We start from the raw sequence: 18936 nt of genomic DNA, 5'->3' as shown, positions 1-18936 counted from the left end.
ATCCAATGAAATATTGGATTATCAGGACAGAGGAAAGCAATTTCCCTTCTCCCATGATAAGTAGAATTTCAAGGAGCACTATTTGTGTATATGAGTTAGGACTAATTTATTATAAAGAACATTCCATGTAATGCATAATCCAACTTTTTTCTGCAAGTCTAAATACTTTGAATGCTTGATTTCATATAATGCGAATAAATAATAAATAGTGCTGTACATATATCAAGACTTCCCTGTACTGGAATGAAAGAGAAAGGACTGGTGAACAGTATTTTAATACCTGTGTTTAGCCTGTTCTTCTTACTTATTCTGAGATACTGACTTTGAAGACTATTTCCAACGAGGCAACACAGGACTTCTGAACAAGATCAGAGTAACTGTCTTGTAAAACTTACTGGAGAAAGAAAGRAAATCATGCCAAGTAATTATAGAGCTTTACCATGTACTGTACTGTTAATGTGTTAATTAGAAGAAATTTGTTCATAAATGAGTGGTTACTTAACAACGTATGATTTGGCATGTTGGAGAAGACCTTTTAGTTACCGCATTAAAACCTTAGACTGACCACAGCTGTTATTACTCTACGAGTTTATGTTGTTTATGAAGACATAACCTATGTCAAGAGCAAATATAGGTGTTTTTATTGTCAAACAGAAGAAATAATTCCCTCAAGCAAAGTAAGAATAGCTAGAATGTCATATTTTTTTGGCAACTAAGTCTTCTTCTCCATATAACAAATTCTCATCTGTGAAAAATAAAATACATTTTCATTTTTGTAATTCCTAAAATATTTGAATGTTGACTGTTTTCTGATTAATTTTCTGGAAAATGTTATTTTTTTATTTCTTAAAATCATATGTGTATTTAAACACCTCTCCTCCTAGCTGAACAAAATGTTTCTTCAATCTATGTTGCATACTCACTTTGCAGTAAATGTTTCTGTTGTGGAAAAATAATGATCAAAGGCTCACATTTATTAATCACACTACACTTATTATGAATTTTCCACATTATCTCTAATAGAATTTACATTTAGTCTTTTCTAATTTAGATTATTCCTGACACTGAAGACCAAGAGACTTCAGATAAATCAATTAATTTRTTATTAAAGGAATTTACTCTGAGCTTACATCAGTGTAGTTATGAGAAGAATATTGCCCATGGTAATAGAACCTTGTTTTAGTGAGACCAGTTAGAACCTCTATAATGTTTACAATCCTTTCCTCAAAGTTAATCCATAAAGATAGGATGATTATTGGATATACCTCTGGCTTGCTCTGCGGTGGTCTTAAAGAATAACCTGATGTTGTAGCTGCTTTGTAAGAGACTAAACCAGTCATGACTGAAGTCAACAAAAAAGTCTGAGTCTCTTAAGAGGAASTTAACAGTTTTGGGCTAAATCTTACAAAAGTTACATCTTCATTCAGAATATATAAAAGTGCAAATGACAGCAGAATTTAGCTGTTGCATTTGGTAGTTCCTGTCAATCGTTTATTTTATTTTCAAAGACTTACTGTATTCTTTTAAACTGTTTTGAAGCATTTGAATGTGTTCAATCTTACTGTGAGAGAAAATTATAAATGACCTGGTRTCAAAGAACAAATTCACATTCGCCATCTAAAAATATTCTTTACAAAAATATAAATTTTGCCAAATTGCTTAGAATTATACTCACTGCAATTAAACACTGTATGGTAGAAAGCAGAATTTATGAGCAAACCTACAATAAAGATGTATTTTAGGATAAAAGGAAGACTTTTTCATTTTATTTTAATTGAATTGATGCCAGTTTCATGTTCTGATATGTTATAGCAAGACACATTTTATAGAAAAAGGGTGGAGACGACACTAGAATAATTATTTGTGTCCATCTGTTTGCCTTCCTGGTGTTGAGTAGCCCCTGAAGTGAAAAGGAGTCAAGGCTAATCAGCATTTTACAAGACATACCCTTTATCTTTTGCTCTACTATGCATAGTAGATGTTTTTTTCTCTTTTTCACTAAACAGCTCTCACAATGGGATTAGGCACATCTGTTTACATGCCCAATAAATAAACAGCAACTGCTGAGTAGAGACTACTTTGATACATACCCAAAGTTTATGACTTTCTCTTCACATTTGATCTTTATAATGTAAGCAGCCTGATATTATCCAGCTAATCTTATACAAGACAGCTGGCACACAGACAGTTTAGTTATAATTTACTAGGTTATAAGTAGCTATAATCTCTGTGCTCTGTGTAGCATTTTGCACCTATAAATTATTTGGTAGCAATTATCCCTTAAAATGTAATTAATTCTTGTTTTGTGTGTCCTAAATTCAGAACAATGCTGAAGCTGGGAACAAAGGTACATGAACAGTTTATTACTCTGTGAGCCTTTGCTCATGGGAAAATTATATTTCTGCATTTTGATAAAGTAATCACAGCAGTAAACATATATTTTGTATATAAAAGTAAGTATAATTAAAGACAAAAAATTCATATTTTTCTTACGTTGTCTATGGACCTTAGTTAAGGTTCATTAAAATAGACTGGAAGATTAGCATTGACATCAATATGATTTGGACTAAGTCCATTATTATAATAATTATTAGTGTCTTATTATTTAATGTCTTATTATCTGTAGACAGTAGATTTTCCAGCTGATATGTCAAATAAGATAGGAATATTGCTGAACCAGGCAATAACTTCTCTGTTGGGAAAAGGACCACTGGCATCAACCAAAAATGCACTGAAATTTTGGGGACAAAAGAAGCATTCACATTTTGGTAGTATTTTAATTTTAAAATCCTTCATCATTTTTTGATATATCTCCAGGACATGTTATGAAAATGCTGATTATATTTCTGGGATTTTTAGCTTGGAAAAAGAATTTTTTAAAAATTTCACAAATGAGTCCCAGGAAATCTCTAATCAGATTCTATGTCTCTTTGTTGTCATTCAACCTACAATGCACTTCAACTTCAAACTGTGTCTCTGTTTTTGATCCTCCAGACTACGAACTGGCCAAGAGGTACAGATCTCTCCTGACCCAAATGCCTAATCTRCATCAGACAGCAGAGAAAGGCTGGTGCTTTTCAACTGGGAATTAGGACACTTCAAGGGAACATACTTGAATCCTGGAGTACAGAAGAGTTCCCAAACCCTGCTGTATAGACACAGTAAGAAATAGCTTTTTGAGGCATTAAGTAAGCTAGCTACTCAAGCTTTATATTTAACTAGACAAAGTCAAATTTTAACACTCAAGTATTTCTATTCATTTTGACATTTGACAGCAATGTTAATATTTATAATTATTACTAAGTATGTATAAAATATCATTTTATAGCTCATAGGATCATTAGTTTTAGTAATGAAAAATTGGTTGGCGTTGTGCACAAACAGTATCACCTACACAAATGGCTTGGGGAAGATCAAAAACACACTTTTCTCCATCTGTGCTTGGAGAATAAGCCTGGTCCCCCTGAAATCACTTTTTTTTTTAAGTTTACTTCAACGGGCCTAAGATTTCATGCATGGCTTCCTGTGTTTTATATTTCCTGTGTTTAATATTGACTTACAGGTATATACACATTTATTCTAGGATTTTTCAACCCCCAATTTGCATACAGTGCTCTAGGTATACTGTGATAATGCACATTTTTCCAACCAACACCTTTGGGATCCATTTTGAAACCCATTTGACAGCAATGTTAATATTTATAATTATTACTAAGTATGTATAAAATACCATTTCCAAGCATTAGATATTCTTTGCATGTTTTAAAATAAGACACTAAATCTCAGGCTTTTCGTGTMAAAAGAAGCCAGAGATCCAATGAAAGCATTCTAGGAACTGCAGATAAACCTATGAACAAGAAATGTAGAGGGGAATTTTGGATCATAGAAAGCCTGGCTGACAACAAATAAGAGATAACTTGTCTCTTGCGTTTCTTGTTGGTAMAAATTCTAATTTTTGAGAAATACACAAAGAAATTAATAAAATTGATTTTGATTAAAAAACTCCTTGATTTTGAACTGATTTCAAATTATTTTACAGAGAATATGTTACATCTCAAGTTCAGGTAATATAACGGAAAAAAATGCCATTATGTCACATAAAATGTCAGTGTRTAGCAAACTCAGTATTGCAGAATTTGCAATTTAACTTTGTGCCAGTCAGCAGGACTAATTGTGCGATGCTCTTAAAGGGATAACTTATATACTTGATCAAGCCAGTAGCAAATGTAAAAGTAAATTTTACAGTCTGAAATATGAAGTATGTGGAAAAGTGGTAATTGTTGCAATAGGGGGAAAAATTGCATACAGAAGGAAGATTCCATCTACTGTAATTCGTTRAGGAATTAGAGCCATGTCTATTAGCCATGCTTCTGGTTAGAATCATATGAAAAACTGTCCCAGTTGTGCTCACCTACCTAAGATATAGAATTTGATTTTCTTTCAAAAATGTTGAGAATTCAGTAGTATTATATTATAACCTGGAAGCTTGGAAGTTTGTCTCTGATAAAGACATCTATTGTCATTCATTATTTGTGTTTTGGCAGATCTTGAGATCTATAGTCAGATCTACAGATGCAGTGTTCTGTGAACTTTTGAATAGAGGAAATAAGACAAATAAGACATAGGAAAAGACAATGGGAARAGATTATATAGGTAAAATTTCTCCAAAGATTTAGGGACTATGAGTAGTAAAGCATCCTCTTAATAATTTTTGATTGTCTAGGTTGATGGTGATCAACTTTTACTAGATTATCAAGCACAGTAAATTCTTTCAGTGTTAAAGGATGTCCATATACCATCACCTTCTGCCACATGACTAGACATAGTGTGTATATTCAGTATAATTAGTCTGGTTGTATACGAACTGAGCTGGACAGCAGATCTGACAGCATCTGAGCAGTCTGGATTCACTCAAATACTCATAGGAAAATGCATCCCTTTTCCACACTATATATAGCAGGCACAGAGCCTGCTTCCTATGCTTCTTTGGGTATAAGAAGTAAAGAGGACCAAAGGAACCCAGAATGGAGCTATAACTACCTCAGATGTTCTATGAGACCCATTTCCCACAGCTACCCAACTTGAACAGTAACTTACTAGAAGTTTTCAGTGTTCTTCCTATTCTAAGCCTTCTTCAACACCTTCTTGGCAATGTGAAGACATCTATGAAAAGATAGAAGAGGAGCTGTGAGTTTTCTCAAGGAAGGAAGCTAAGAGCAAGATGGAGTTAAAAAAATTTCTCTGTTAGCTGAGAACTAGTGGATGTTGCACTAGGACAAACAAGAGTCATACAGGTGTCATCACCTGAAACAAAAGATAAAGAGTCTAATATCTGAAAGATCACTGTCCTGACATCAGCATACTTCCTTAAGTGTCCAAGATACAACCAGGATGARGCTTCCCAAGATGTGGTCTTGCATTCAAGGAGCATCAGGAAGTGTGGATAATACAGATGGCCTTTTATCTCTCAGGGAAATTGTGATAAATGTGACTCCTTATTTTATTGAACTGTTAGAAAACAACAGAGAGAAAGAATAGGAACAAACCAACAGGAAAAGAGCCACACAATTCTGCTGGGAGGTGTAATTGATGGGGTTTGAAGCAGCTCAGCTATTTATGGAGGTACTGAGTTTCTCTCATGATCCTACCTTTTGTTTACAAGTGGATCTTAAATAATAACCTTTCTATAGTTTGGTAATTTTTGCCCTTTTCTTTTTCTATCCTCAAGCTGTTATTTGCCAGAAAATTAATTATGTTTGATGTGGTTGTAGTTATTAGCAGAAGACTTTAAAAAGCCTCTAGTAAAAAAGGCCTCATACTAATAATACTTATAATAATGTRATTTATAGAACACTCCTAAATCCCCTCCTAATATGCTTGGGGCATTACTAAGGAAATGAAAACATAGTCTTAATAAAAGCAGACGTTAAAAAAAACAAACAAAAAACCCCCCAAAAAACTATTACCTTGATCATTGTAGATGGGTAAACTTCAAAAACTTGGGCAGTTCAAGGTTCATGTTTGTCTAGAGCTTTTTAAAATCTGACAAAAAAAATAAAAAAAAAAAAAAAAAAAAAAGGAAAATGAAGGTTGGGCTTATTATTAAGTTTTCTAACACTTTCCACTGTGGTCAGGTTGGATATTATATGGAAATCACCTGTAAGTACAGAAGAAAAATCTTTCCTGTGATTTATTAGCACTTCTGATTCTGCTCTAACCCAAACTTTCCAGTGCAGATRCATACAGAAAAATTAAAAGGAAAAAAAAAAGTGTGAAAGAAAAAAAAAATTATTTTTGAGGTTTAGCCAAAGGGATTTGATGGAGAAATCAGAATCCATATCCAGTTCCAAATCTTACAATGAAAACTCAGTTCTAAACTTTGAGTAGATAGGTTCAGCTATGTTTAAGATATTCGAGTATTTATTATTAAAAGCCTCAAAAATGGAGGTTCTTCGACTTTTGGCAATCAAAGCTTAATTGTCTTTACTGTTACCGTCCCAAGATACTTCCAAGGATAATATGGTGCCTGTTTTCCCTGATACTTTTTGCCCTATCCACATTGAACAAGAGAAATAAGGTCTTTACTTCTTTTAACTTTTAAATACTTCTGTCATGTCTCCCTTCAACCTTTCTTTCTTTCTTTCTTTCTTTCTTTTTATTCAGTTTATTCAATCTTTCCTCATGGTATTCAGACTTCTCTTGGTTCTTACGGTAACCAGGAGGAGCATTCACTCCAGTGGAATCTTACTGTTTTTCTTGGAAACAGAGCCTCAGACTGGTTACAGCACTCAAGTCTTAATAGTGTTGAGCAGCAACAGCAATAAAATAGCAGAAATCCTTCATGTGTCCCATGCTCAGTATTTCTGTGTATGTATCCTGAGGGCTTTAGCTTTGATTTTATTTTTTTCTTTTTGGTGTGATTCTGATGTCACTGACTCATATTTAGCATGTGATCAGTATAATCTTTGGAACAGTATCAATATAATTGCTTCCTTGTCTTTTGTTTCTGTCTTATGTTGTGACGCTAGCTATTTCTATTAAACATAGAACTCTGCAATTTGTCTTAAACTAATCTCTGTTGTTTCAGGTCATTTTATAAATTTGTTTGAATTCTAAACCATGCTCTAGTCTTTTTTCAGTTCTTCACAGTTTCATATCATCTGCAGATTTAATAAGTGTACTCTCTGTTTTGTGATCCAAGTCATTAATGAAAACACTGTAGTGGGCCCAGGACTTACTGGACCCTATGGCATTCAAAATCACAATTCAAAGTCTGTGGGCATCTGTTCTCTTTCCTCAACAAGTTTCCTCTCCCCTCTGAAGACCTAGTCTTTTGTCAAAATGAGATTTCATAATCTGTTTGAGACATATACAATATATCTGCACTTGCCTATTAACATTTTAACGTCTCCCTCAATGCATATGAGCCCACTACAATGCTCCTTTTCAAACTAGTCATGAAGTATACAAAAAGCTGAGGTGAAAGTTTGRAGTTTAAAATTATTGTTTCTCCTTCCTGCTCAGGCCAAACCTATATATGATGTATTAAATAGATCTCAGTTTGGATGTTTGGTATAATTCCATTCTCGAACCATTCAGTTGCATATGATCTGATCATATGATTACAGGGCATTTAGAGATATCTGGTCTAAATCAAGGTTGCCATTTCTTGACCTAAATAAAGGTTTCTTGACCTCTAAATAAATATGGGAATTCTTTTATTTCCATTACAGAATGGAGCATATTCTAAACTTTCTCTTGAACTAAAGAAATAATGACGACAACAACAACAACAAAAGAGTAAATTCCAGMCTCCATATACAAAGGAATAAATTAGAACTTTGTTGATCCTGAACTACTTCAGTTAGTTACCAGCAACCTTTTCTGAAATAGGTATAAGACAATTAACAGAATAAGTAACACTGAKGAAGACCACTAAGAGCACAAAGCACAGAACATTCCAAGTCTCAAAAAGTTTCTTCTGGGACAATGAAGCTCTGATAATGCAAACAAATTCTAGTTGGCAAATAATCCCCTTTCGTGTTAATGATGTATCAAGACATCAAATAATGTAACCACAAAACAGCAGCATTAATTTGCAGGAGACCAGGTGTGAATTATAGGAAAGTTGCAGGATGCACAATGCAAGTGGGTTTGGGGAAGAGTATTAAGACACAAAGATTTCAATTAAAAATAAAAAAATCTGTGAGCTGCTGCCATTTGCATCCTGCTCAACCTGGGAATTAGATTTCTATGATATATGGTAGCTATTAAATTGTGGATAGAAGGGCTATACTCTGATCCCTACAGAGCCACTAATTGAGTTGTTAACTTATAATGGATAAATGTTGAAGGTAGCTACAGAGACTGAAAAAGATCTACAGTTCTCTATATGATGGGATAAGCACAGACTCAGAACAAATTTAGTATTCATTCAGCCTCTAAGGTCCCCATCCTCTGGTAACATTTCAGCTACTACTTTACTAAATGACGACAAATGTTTGAAGATATCTGGAGAATGAAATGATCTTTTCAGAGCTAATTCCTCCAAGGAATCACCACCTTAAAGGCTGCTGTCAAAAGCAACTGGATTGAATTATGCTATATATTGAGAGGAAAAAGGAGAGAAGATGTGTGAGAGAGAAATATGTTATAGATTCTCATTGTGATTTTTTTTGTTTTTTTTTTTTTACTCTTAGGTACAATGGGTTTGATAGTTTTCAGCAAGTAGTTACTTTTGTACTTTGCTAAATAGATCCGTGATTATAATAATTATTTTAATTATCTGTACAGTGGTTATCTCATTGTTGCTAAATATATAATTATTGTAGCTGTAACTTTTCTAAGGATCAGAGTTCAAATTTGATATTATGAATTATGGAAAATATTATGAAGGAAGAAAATTCAGGAAGTCATCTAATTCAACCTCTTGTTCAATGCATGGTTATCTTAGAAGTTATATCATGTTCTTAGGGTTTTGTTCAGCTGATTCTAATCTCCATAGGTGGAGATTTCACAACCTCTTTGGGAACTGATCCAATGTGCTTGACCACTCTCATGGTGAAAATTGCTTTTCCTGACATCCAACTGAAATTTTGCATGCAGCAACATATGACAGTTTACTCTTGTCCTTTCCCATGTACCTCTGTAAAAACCTTGGCAACATCCTCTTTATAAATTGCTCTGATAGTTGAAGACTGTAGTTAGATCTCCCTGCCCCCATCAGCCTTGTCTTCTCCAGTTAACACAGATCCCTTAGTCTCACCGCATATATTGTATGCTCTAGCCCCCTAAATGGTATCTGCTGGACTCTCTTCAGTTTGTTGATTTATTTTTTGTACACCATATTTCATGTTCTGCTGACCCACTTTTACTAATACAACACTGTGCATTAGCCTTCATCATCTCCATGGCATGTTTTTGACTCATGTTCAACTTGTTGACTGCCAGTCCATCGTTGTAGTGGTTCTATCTTGACAGTCAAACCCCAGTCTGTGCTATGCATGGTTGTTCCATCCCATKCATTTGACTTTTTTGAAGTCTGTGAGGTTTCTGTTGGCCTAGTCTTCCAAGTTCCCAAGGTCGCTCTGAATGACATTCCTGCCATCCTGCTTTCAGCTGTTTCCCTCAGTTAGGTGTCATCTGTAGATCTGTTCAGGATGTGTGTCATCCCATCTGGATCCCTGGCAGAGGTATTAAACTGTATTGGCCCAGATAGTGACCTCAGGGAAAACCACTTTACTGGATTAGCCAGTTAGGCTTCAAGTGAATGGTCCAACCAGTCTTTTTATCACCTTGTARTCCATCCAGCCAATCATACCTCCTCAGTTTGACTTCAAACTGTGTCAAAATGGTGCTAACGTTGAGGTAAACAACAGCCACTGCTCTGCCACTATCCACCGTGCCAATCATTTCATTTTAGAAGACAATGAGATTGGTCAGGCATGATTTGCCCTTGATCTATCTGTTCTGGCTATTTATTTATTTATTTATTTGGCCTTTATGTCCCCAGAAATGGTTTCCATGATTCTATGAGATTTTGCACCATATTCTTCCCAAGACTGAGAGGAGGCTGATCAGCCCAGAATTTCCTCTCTTTCTTGCATTTTTTGAAAACAGACACAGCGTTTGCCTTTTTCCAATCATTAGGGATCTCCCTTGTAGCCACAATTTTTCAACGGTGATACAGAGTAGCCATAAAATGGTATTAGACAGTTCCCTCAACGCTCTTACATACAGCCCATTTGGTCTTAGGCCTGTATATGTCCAACTTGCTTAAACAGGTCCTAACTCAGTCCTCTTTTAATGTGGGTAGTACCTCTATTCCACAAACTCTGCTACTATGCAGACATCTGAGAATCCTGACAACAGGTCTTGACAGTAAGACCATGGCAAAGATGGTATTGGATATTTCAGCCTTTTTCATTTCTTTTCTCCCTTACCTACCYTGTTCAGCAATGAGCCTAGTTTGGTCTTCCTTTTGCTGCTAAGGCAAAAGGAAGATTGACAGAATTCCTGAGTTTGACAGATTTTTCATTGCTTGAAGATGTCTTTGTACATTTTCTCTTTCTGATTGTTTTGCCTGAGGCCCTCCATGATGTCCTTGATGACCTCCATTCTCAGCCGTCCCTACAGTTGGTTGACCTGTCATCCATTCCATACAAGACTTTTGAACCACTCCTTTAAGCAGAGCACCTCCTCTCATCTTCCATGACTGTCTTTTCTTAAATGTATCCATCCATTGCAGCACTGTAGTCATATGAGCTGCAAACCATGTCTCGGTAATTCCTGTGATATCATAGCTGTTTAGTATACAGATCCTTGAGTTTTACTCTGGGAAACTGATTTCTCAKGGTGAATGCAAGAACCTCCATTGCTGTGTCCTATATGTGCTTACCCCCTACTTTTAACTGCAGACTTTTGCCTCCATTCCCCAATGAACTCTGTTTAAAATATGCCTTATCGAGTTACTTTGTTTCRTTAGATGGATTCTCTCTTCAGCAATCCTTGTTCTTTTAGGAGTATCCCATGATCTTAGAAACCAAAGCCCCACAAGCAACATACAAACAGTCAGGTACTGATCTGTAGGAYATACTTGTTTCTGCCTGAACTTTTCCTTTTGTTGCTAGGACCAAGGAGAGCATATCTCGAGAAGTATTTTGTATTTTGGAACTCCCTCTTTGATTACAGCTATACTATAGTTTTGAAAAAAAAGTAGATTTTACTATTACAAGCTCTGTACTGCCATGTTTTTGATCTTATTTCCATATGTTAGTGCCTTTAAAATTAATCTTGAAGATACCCACTGCTACCATTCACTATAGTTATGCATTCCTTGTTGTGAATACAGCATAAATGTACTTCAAATCTTTTTCTCATTAAGCCATCRGTTGTACTGCAATTATCAAAGAGGAAAAAACACCTTATGTTTTACAACACTCATTTTATTTTTGCTTTCTATTCTAAACCAACAATTCACTGTGATGAAATATTATGGAAAAGATCAGATAAACAAATCTTTCAAGTCTTCAGAAAGCAGCAAATCTGAGTTGTGGATTCTTATTGTGTTTCAGTCAACAGTACAAAACATGCAACATTTGTTCATGTTATTTGTATGAAAACGTGAGGAGAACGAGTCTTTATATTATATTTAAGAGGAATGTAGTCTTTGTGCCACTTTTCTGCGTATGTGATACTCATACATCCACAGACAGGAAGAGTCAAGTACTGTATTTATCCTGAAAACAAATAGAGGCACTTTGTATCACTGTGGAATTAACTGRGATTCCCATCCAGTCCTTACTCTCYGAAAGARAGATAAAATATACAGCCTGTTGGAGCTATGAGATAGAAATGTGTCTTCCTTTGGACTATTAGGAGAARTGGGACATATGAAATTGGAGGGAAGCTGTCAGTTGCGATCCAGCTTGTATGAACTTTCCAATAATARCCTGAAGGTGGAAGACTCAAATATTCTCTATACCTACATAACATTTGCGCTAAGTTTTCACTCAGAGGCATCTTTTCAAATATGAAAGATGACTTGGTCCATGCTATTGTTCAAGATATAGGTTGTTGTTGTTGTTGTTATTCCRTAAGGCCCATGCAGAGCTCTAGCACTCATTCGAACTGAAAAAAATGGCAACAAAAGCAATGAGAGGATAGGTTCCAATACACTTAGTTAAAGTCTGCAGTATAGAATACCACAAGTAAAGTCATTGTTTGGAGGCCACTTTGGTAAATTCCAGATGGCCCAGCCTTGCCAAGTGCTCATACTTGGAACTTTAAAATCCAGACATTAGGTACTGTAACGTTGGTCTTTTATATTTTGGAGACAAAACATCTGAGCTGAGGAAATTTAAACTCTATTCAGCAGATGAAGAATCTAAGAGGTTTTTTTCTGGGTCTTTCTGACTCCGTCTTCTAGTAGACCCCATTCTAAACCATGTTCCTTTGCTAATCCATGTGAAAGATCAGATTTTCTCCTGTAGGTCGAGCATCCACAAGGATCTGTATTCTCTCACCTCTTTCATCTTTTGCAAACGTTTCTCCTTTGACTGCTCTGCTTTCACCCCTGAAAGTTAATCAGACATTGAAGATCTATARTGCAGAAGAAAGGATGTATAATTTAAGTTGTCAATTTGTAAGTCATTCTAGATAAGCAGTTTTGAGATATCATCAAAACTAATACAGTCAATGATACACTTAAAAAAAGGCCCTGAAAGTGCTTCTGTACTCAACTAGATAAGAGTGAAATAATAATTGCAGAAATTTCACAGTGAATCTATTACTTCAACCAAGTGCTAGCCACAGGGACAAAATGATACACATATATAGGTCATGGCAATTTCAAAAGGAAATGTTCTATAAATAGGAGAAAAGCATGATGGGTAGCTATGCAAATTACCATGTCAGTAACCCTAATTAAATTTAGCTGAACTCACAGAGTGGGGTAGTTTCTTTCTTTCCTTGGATTCATTATTAAAGAGGTTGAAATGCCTTCCATGCTAATGGAAATTCATAACCTAGCAAAACTATAGAATTACAGATTTTCAAACAAAAGAGAGAAACAGCATAGAGTTTTTTCTGGTTACATAATCATCAGAGTTAACTCTGATCCTAACAACTACTCTATCCAGAGGGAAAAAGAAGATTGTTTCTGACATTTCTAAAGAAATTTTCTAATTTTGAACTGATATATAATAATTTTAAAACATGTTATATGAAGTCCCTTTTTATTAAAACAAAAAGAATAACAGGTTCCATCACATGCTGTCATTTGGCTTGGTTATGAGACGTTTGCTCCATAAAGAGTCCGAYGAATAGACCACAGAACTGCTCTTGTGTCTCATTAACACCAGAGTTGGACAATGCAACTTCATCAAGATAACAAAAATGTCTCAGAGGATAGATTTTACTTTCATATTCCTGCTGTGAATGGGTCCACTGTTCTTTTAAAGCAGAGACTGCTAGGAGTACCATAAAAGGGAAAATGTGGTAAACTTTCCCTTATGAGTATGAATGATTGTCAGACCTTATCTGCCCTTTATGACTGAGGGATTTATCTGCATTTTTCGCAATGATGCATCTACATATATGCCAATATGCAATCTTGGTTTGTCCTATGAACACTTCATAGCTCATTTTCACCTTCTCCATTTTTGTCTAATCTCCTCTATTATTTCTGGATTTCTGGAGTGTTCTCCAGCTGCTTGCTTGCACCCGTGTGCTCTGTATGCTTCTGCTGGACCGATAGGCTCTTCTACACTGTTCAGTTACAAAGCATAATTTTGTTGAAACACTTRGTGCTCTATTTCTCTTACAATTGTCTTCTCTTCCCCATAATAATCTTTGCCTTAAGATGGTGTTAACGGACCATTGTTGGTTTGTAGCCCATTTTACCTTCAATCAATTTTTTTTTCAGGTAATGACCTTGACACTTCCATTTGAAATGAGGTCACCCAGATAACAAGTCAGTTTTGTAATGCAGTCTGCATAGATAGGCACCACTAAGTCTTCTCTATCCAGAYGTGCTGTGTGTCACCCAGGCCTGGTGCTGCAGCCATGCAGATATGGCTCTATGTGAAGCATTGCATGGTTGCCTTTTAGAGTACTGTCCAGAGTATACACCAAAATGCATAGGACTCTCCTGCATATCCAGATATTGTCCTGATACAGAGGTTACCTTAAGGCATCCAGTATGGCGTGGAAATGCCAGCATGATAATTTCAGCATACTCTCCATTTATACGTGAGACTAACCAGAATTGCAGGTCTGTATTAGGCTTTTTGAGAGGGACAGTGGGAAGAAAGAAAAAAAATATATTAAGGTTTGGGCTTGAATTTCCTAGGGGAAAAATATAATTCTAAAGGACTGGATATTTTCTGTTCAGTTTCAAGTCTGATATGTATCAGATTAGAGACTCGATACAGTTTTCTCATGTGTCCTCAAGATAAAATAGCTGCCCATTAAGAGGAAGATTAAGCTATTATTTTATACAGACTGTCTAACAAACAAACARASAAACAAACAACTAAWATCATTTTTTGTATGARGAGGATTTTAAAACTGCTGTTTATCTGAATTTTTGAGTATAAAATACATACTTATCCTTATTCTAGGATCATGAGGGATATGCTGTGGAAACAATTTTCCTTCATGTAGCTGTTAAACATTCATTGGGTCAAACTGTCTTTTACTCTATATTCAGTAGTAGGAGAAGTAGTGCATGAATGAAAAACAGGTTCAGACAGACATCACAGATGTGAGGTAACCAACTGTAAGTCTTTACTGCAAATCAGGTTAGACAGATGCTTAAACCTGTGAGGGATTTGACCTCTCAATCAGCAGTTTAGTGAACAAGTCCATGTCATTTCTGAAGTACATTTCTAATTATTTTTAAGCAAATTTTCTGCTTTTAAAATATTCCGTTCCAATGAATCAGCACTTCCCAATGGAGAAAAAAAATGTTTCATCATACTTTTCCCAATCATCTCTATTTTGATGTATTTCAGGTCATTGAAAAGCAGAGCAAAGTAAAGTATGTCTCTRGGGGATTACTTAAATGGAAGAAAAGGATCTAGTGAAACTTTTTATAAGGACTTTTATAAGGATTAATAAATTATAAGGATTTTTATATAAATTTATATTTATTTTATAAGGAATAGATATTAATTCCATCTTACAGACAAGTACTTCTTCCCCGGGGAAATAGATTCTAATATCAACACAGTGGTGAAGGTATTGCTCGACATACTTGTACTTGTCACTGACAATATAATATCCAAGTTACCGTTTCACAGTGTTTGAAGATGTTGAGTCTATATTCTCAATGACTCTACTGCAAACAACAGATGACTTAGAGAGTCTGTTGCAATTTGTTGGAAAACAGCCACATTTGCTGCAGTGGAAATGAGATGTGCGAGATGGTAATGAACTTRAGATCATAGAATGGAATGGAAAGGAAGCCTAATCAGCTGGGAAACTAAAWGGATTTAATAATAGAGCCGTCTAAYGGCTGTTTGCAGATACCTCAATGTATCTCTTTACTACATCATTATTTTCCAAGGAATATTTCTTTGCATCCCTTTCCCAAGTGAATTCCACTGTTCATACTTTTCTTCCTGACAAGCCTTTTTCAATTTCAACTCTGCTATGTTGTGATTTGTGTATTGAACCTCCTTCTCTAAGAAAATGTTAACTTGATTCTTAGGCTTCTCTCCACTAATGGCATTAATAAGATACAGCTTGGATGACTTTGATTTTAACGACACCTGGAGAGACTGGGTAGCTTGGAAAAAGGTCAATGATGAGAGARAAATGTGAAATATAAAGGAAATGTGAAATTATGAAGGAAAAATTTCTTCTAACCAAATGTGATCATTAGTCATCAGTGCTTATTCTTTTACTGTAAAGTATTTGAGCATGTTGTATTTTGCAATTTTTGATGCCATTTTGCATAAGTAAAATTTCTTCCTGCCCCAGTATGACCATAAAAAGAACATTTTTTAATTTTAAAAGTATATAATGGAAAATTTATATTGCCTCAAGTCTGTACAGAACCCAGAGCAATCAGATTATTTGTTGCAGGTGTTCTTGGTGAACAATGTTTCTCCACTCATAAACTATGAGTTAAAAGATTTAAAAGTAAACAGAATGTTATTGGGGAAATACAATGTAAAACAGCAACTTGGGAAATCTGAATAAAATATCAGCAGGAGGTGCAATTACCACATCCAGTGTAGTTTGCCAACATTCTCAAACCCAATTATATTGCTAATCTATCTGTGAGTGGGTGATGGGGTGCTAGCTCCTGCTTTTCTCTCCTTTTTTGCTTTATTCACTCTTCATTGTGCAGTCCAGTTTATCGATAATTTACAGGTGTGTTCATGTGTTTTTAGGGAGGAACTATATGTGTTCTACTATATAATCTAGCTGAAGCAATCCCTTACTAGAGAGAAGGCTTTCCTGTAATCCAGCACATAGGCTTCAATTTTTAGTATCTTTACTTCAAGAAGTATCATCCCCCAATTCATATACACTTTCCCTGTCCTTGTACCTCACTATRCCATTTCTGCAGAGCTCTGATGATTGTTTTGAGGTAGCCTTTCCCATATTTCAACTCCACAGAGAGAAATCAACATCATTCAGGAACTCAAATTATTACACAGCACACTATTCAGAATACAGAATAATGCTTTATTGAATATGACCTTGTCTCCTTTTTGCCCTGTCTTGCTCAGAGCTTCTCTACCCCATAGCTGTAGYGTTAACTGTGATGGTACACAAGGACACCAGATAGCAGTCTCTGATCWTATCTACTTGAAACATGGATAATAGTGGTCCACAGTTGTGGAACATTGAATTCCTGTGGCCTGTGAAAACCCAAATTTAACAGATTTTCCATCTGACTCAAAGSTCCATTGTTTGAGGAAACATTTCCTTGACCCTGATAATGTATCTCAACAGTTAAGCTGGTGGCCCAAGGGTCGGAGCTGGCTATAGAGAATTATGTTGTGATTATATTAGAGTAATTCAGGACCCTATGTTCAGAAAACAGGCACTGCCCACATAGTCAAACACCTGTTCTAGTATTAAAACTTAAAGGTATTTTAACAAAATTGGCATGTAATAGAAAAGCGTATGAGACCCAGCCCACATAACAATTATCTTCATTAACTCATAGATGCTTGAAATATTTTCTGTCTAACAGAGACTGTCTTGGGGAATTAGGTTACCCATCTTATTAAACAACAGGGTACTATAAAGTGACCTCCCTTATCCTTCAGCTCTTCAAGTCACAGTTTTTACATTTATTGGAAATATTTGTTGTCATTAGGGGATTTATTCAGCTCTTTCTGCCTTAGTACCAAAGAATCATTCCATGCTTATGTACAGTATGGTGCTATCTCATTTGAAAGAGTGAAAAAATACGTAACTCTGTAAGCCAACATTCTGTTCAGGAGAGAAGGGGAGGTAAGGGAGAGGGGAAGGGGAAGGAGAATGGGAAAGGGAAGGGAGGGGGAAGAGAAAGGGAAAGGGGGAGGAGAAGGAGAATGGGAAAGGCAAGGGGGAGGAGGGGAGGGAAGGGGAGGAGATAGGAAAGGGGAAGGGGAAAGGAAAACTCAAATGAAAGGGGTTGAGTCATTGCAGAATTTTCTCCTCCACACTGGCAAAGTTCTTTATGGCTGTACATCTGAGTACAACATATGCTGACAAATGTATCCTACCATTAGAGAGGATGAATGAAGCTAAAGTTGAGACACCTGCTCAGACCTCTGCAAATGCCTGTTCAGTTCTTGGCTGGGCAGGTTATGTTCCCTCTGTGTTTCAGCTCCCACCTGTAAAAAGAAGATCATAATAACACTCACTTCTTTCTTCATATCTCTGCCTTAATTATTAAGACTTGGATTTTGCCAGGATAGGGAGGATGTGTATATCTGTACAATGCTATAGTGCTTAGCTCAGCAGGAGCCTGTAAGTGCTACTGTAGAGCTAGCTCTCTTTTCTGTAGCTCTCAGCACTCCCACAATAGGCTTTATTTCGTGTGTTATTTTCTTGCCAGGATTCAAGTTCAAGATTCCCTATTTCTCTTGTAGTGTTTCGTGATGCCACAAATGCTCATATTATAGCAAATTCATGTTTTCCCTGTGGTAATAGGAAAGATATCGCAAACTAATGTTGTGGGGCTGATAYCTGAATTCCAAGTCTTAAGATATGAGCAAAATGAAGAATTCTTTTGTACTACATTTTTGCTATTTGTGATTGTGTTACTATTCTTGGCAGTATTTTATAGGAAATAGCCAACAATACAGCTATTTTTTTAGAAATAGCTTCCATTTGGGATGCCTACTTTTTTAGTTGGGCAACCTGCCGCCTTTTGCTTTTACCTGGAATTTGTTTAYCTTGTACTTCTACTAAACAAAGCTCTTCTGTCTCCTTTCTTATTTTTCATGCAATGCTAAGGAGACAGGCCAGTCCCACATGTAACATAAAACACAGACTGGACTCACTACAGCAGGTTCATCACTGAAGCTACAGCAAAGTCGAAGCTGCCACGCTACCACTCTCCTATTCTCTCTACGAGGTCTGTGAGAAACCKGTGTGAAAAATGTGAACACTCCTGACTAGTGTCTAAAGCTGAGTGTTTTGTAGGCTTATTTGTGCATTCCTGCAGTATTTTTTTTTTTAAAAAAAAGAAGGAGATTTTGCCTCATTAACTAATGAACAGTGATTGAAAAGTCTCTTCTTAAACAAGGGTCATTTACCTTTGGCTAAACAAAATGGGAGCACAGAGATAAGGTTAAACTTTGAAACAAAATTGATGATGCTAATTTTAAGTCTTGATGCTAATTTTAAGTCTTTTAAGTTCTTTAATTATTGATGTCACTATACTGCTGCTCTTAAAATGTGGGCATTTATAAGCATATCCCTGTA

Source organism: Rhea americana, unplaced genomic scaffold (assembly GCF_003343005.1).
Source record: "Rhea americana isolate MKP2758 unplaced genomic scaffold, rheAme1 scaffold_5, whole genome shotgun sequence".
In the NCBI taxonomy this organism is placed as follows: domain Eukaryota; kingdom Metazoa; phylum Chordata; class Aves; order Rheiformes; family Rheidae; genus Rhea; species Rhea americana.
The sequence above is the reverse complement of the archived record's forward strand: the minus strand, read 5'-3'. Positions refer to the sequence as shown.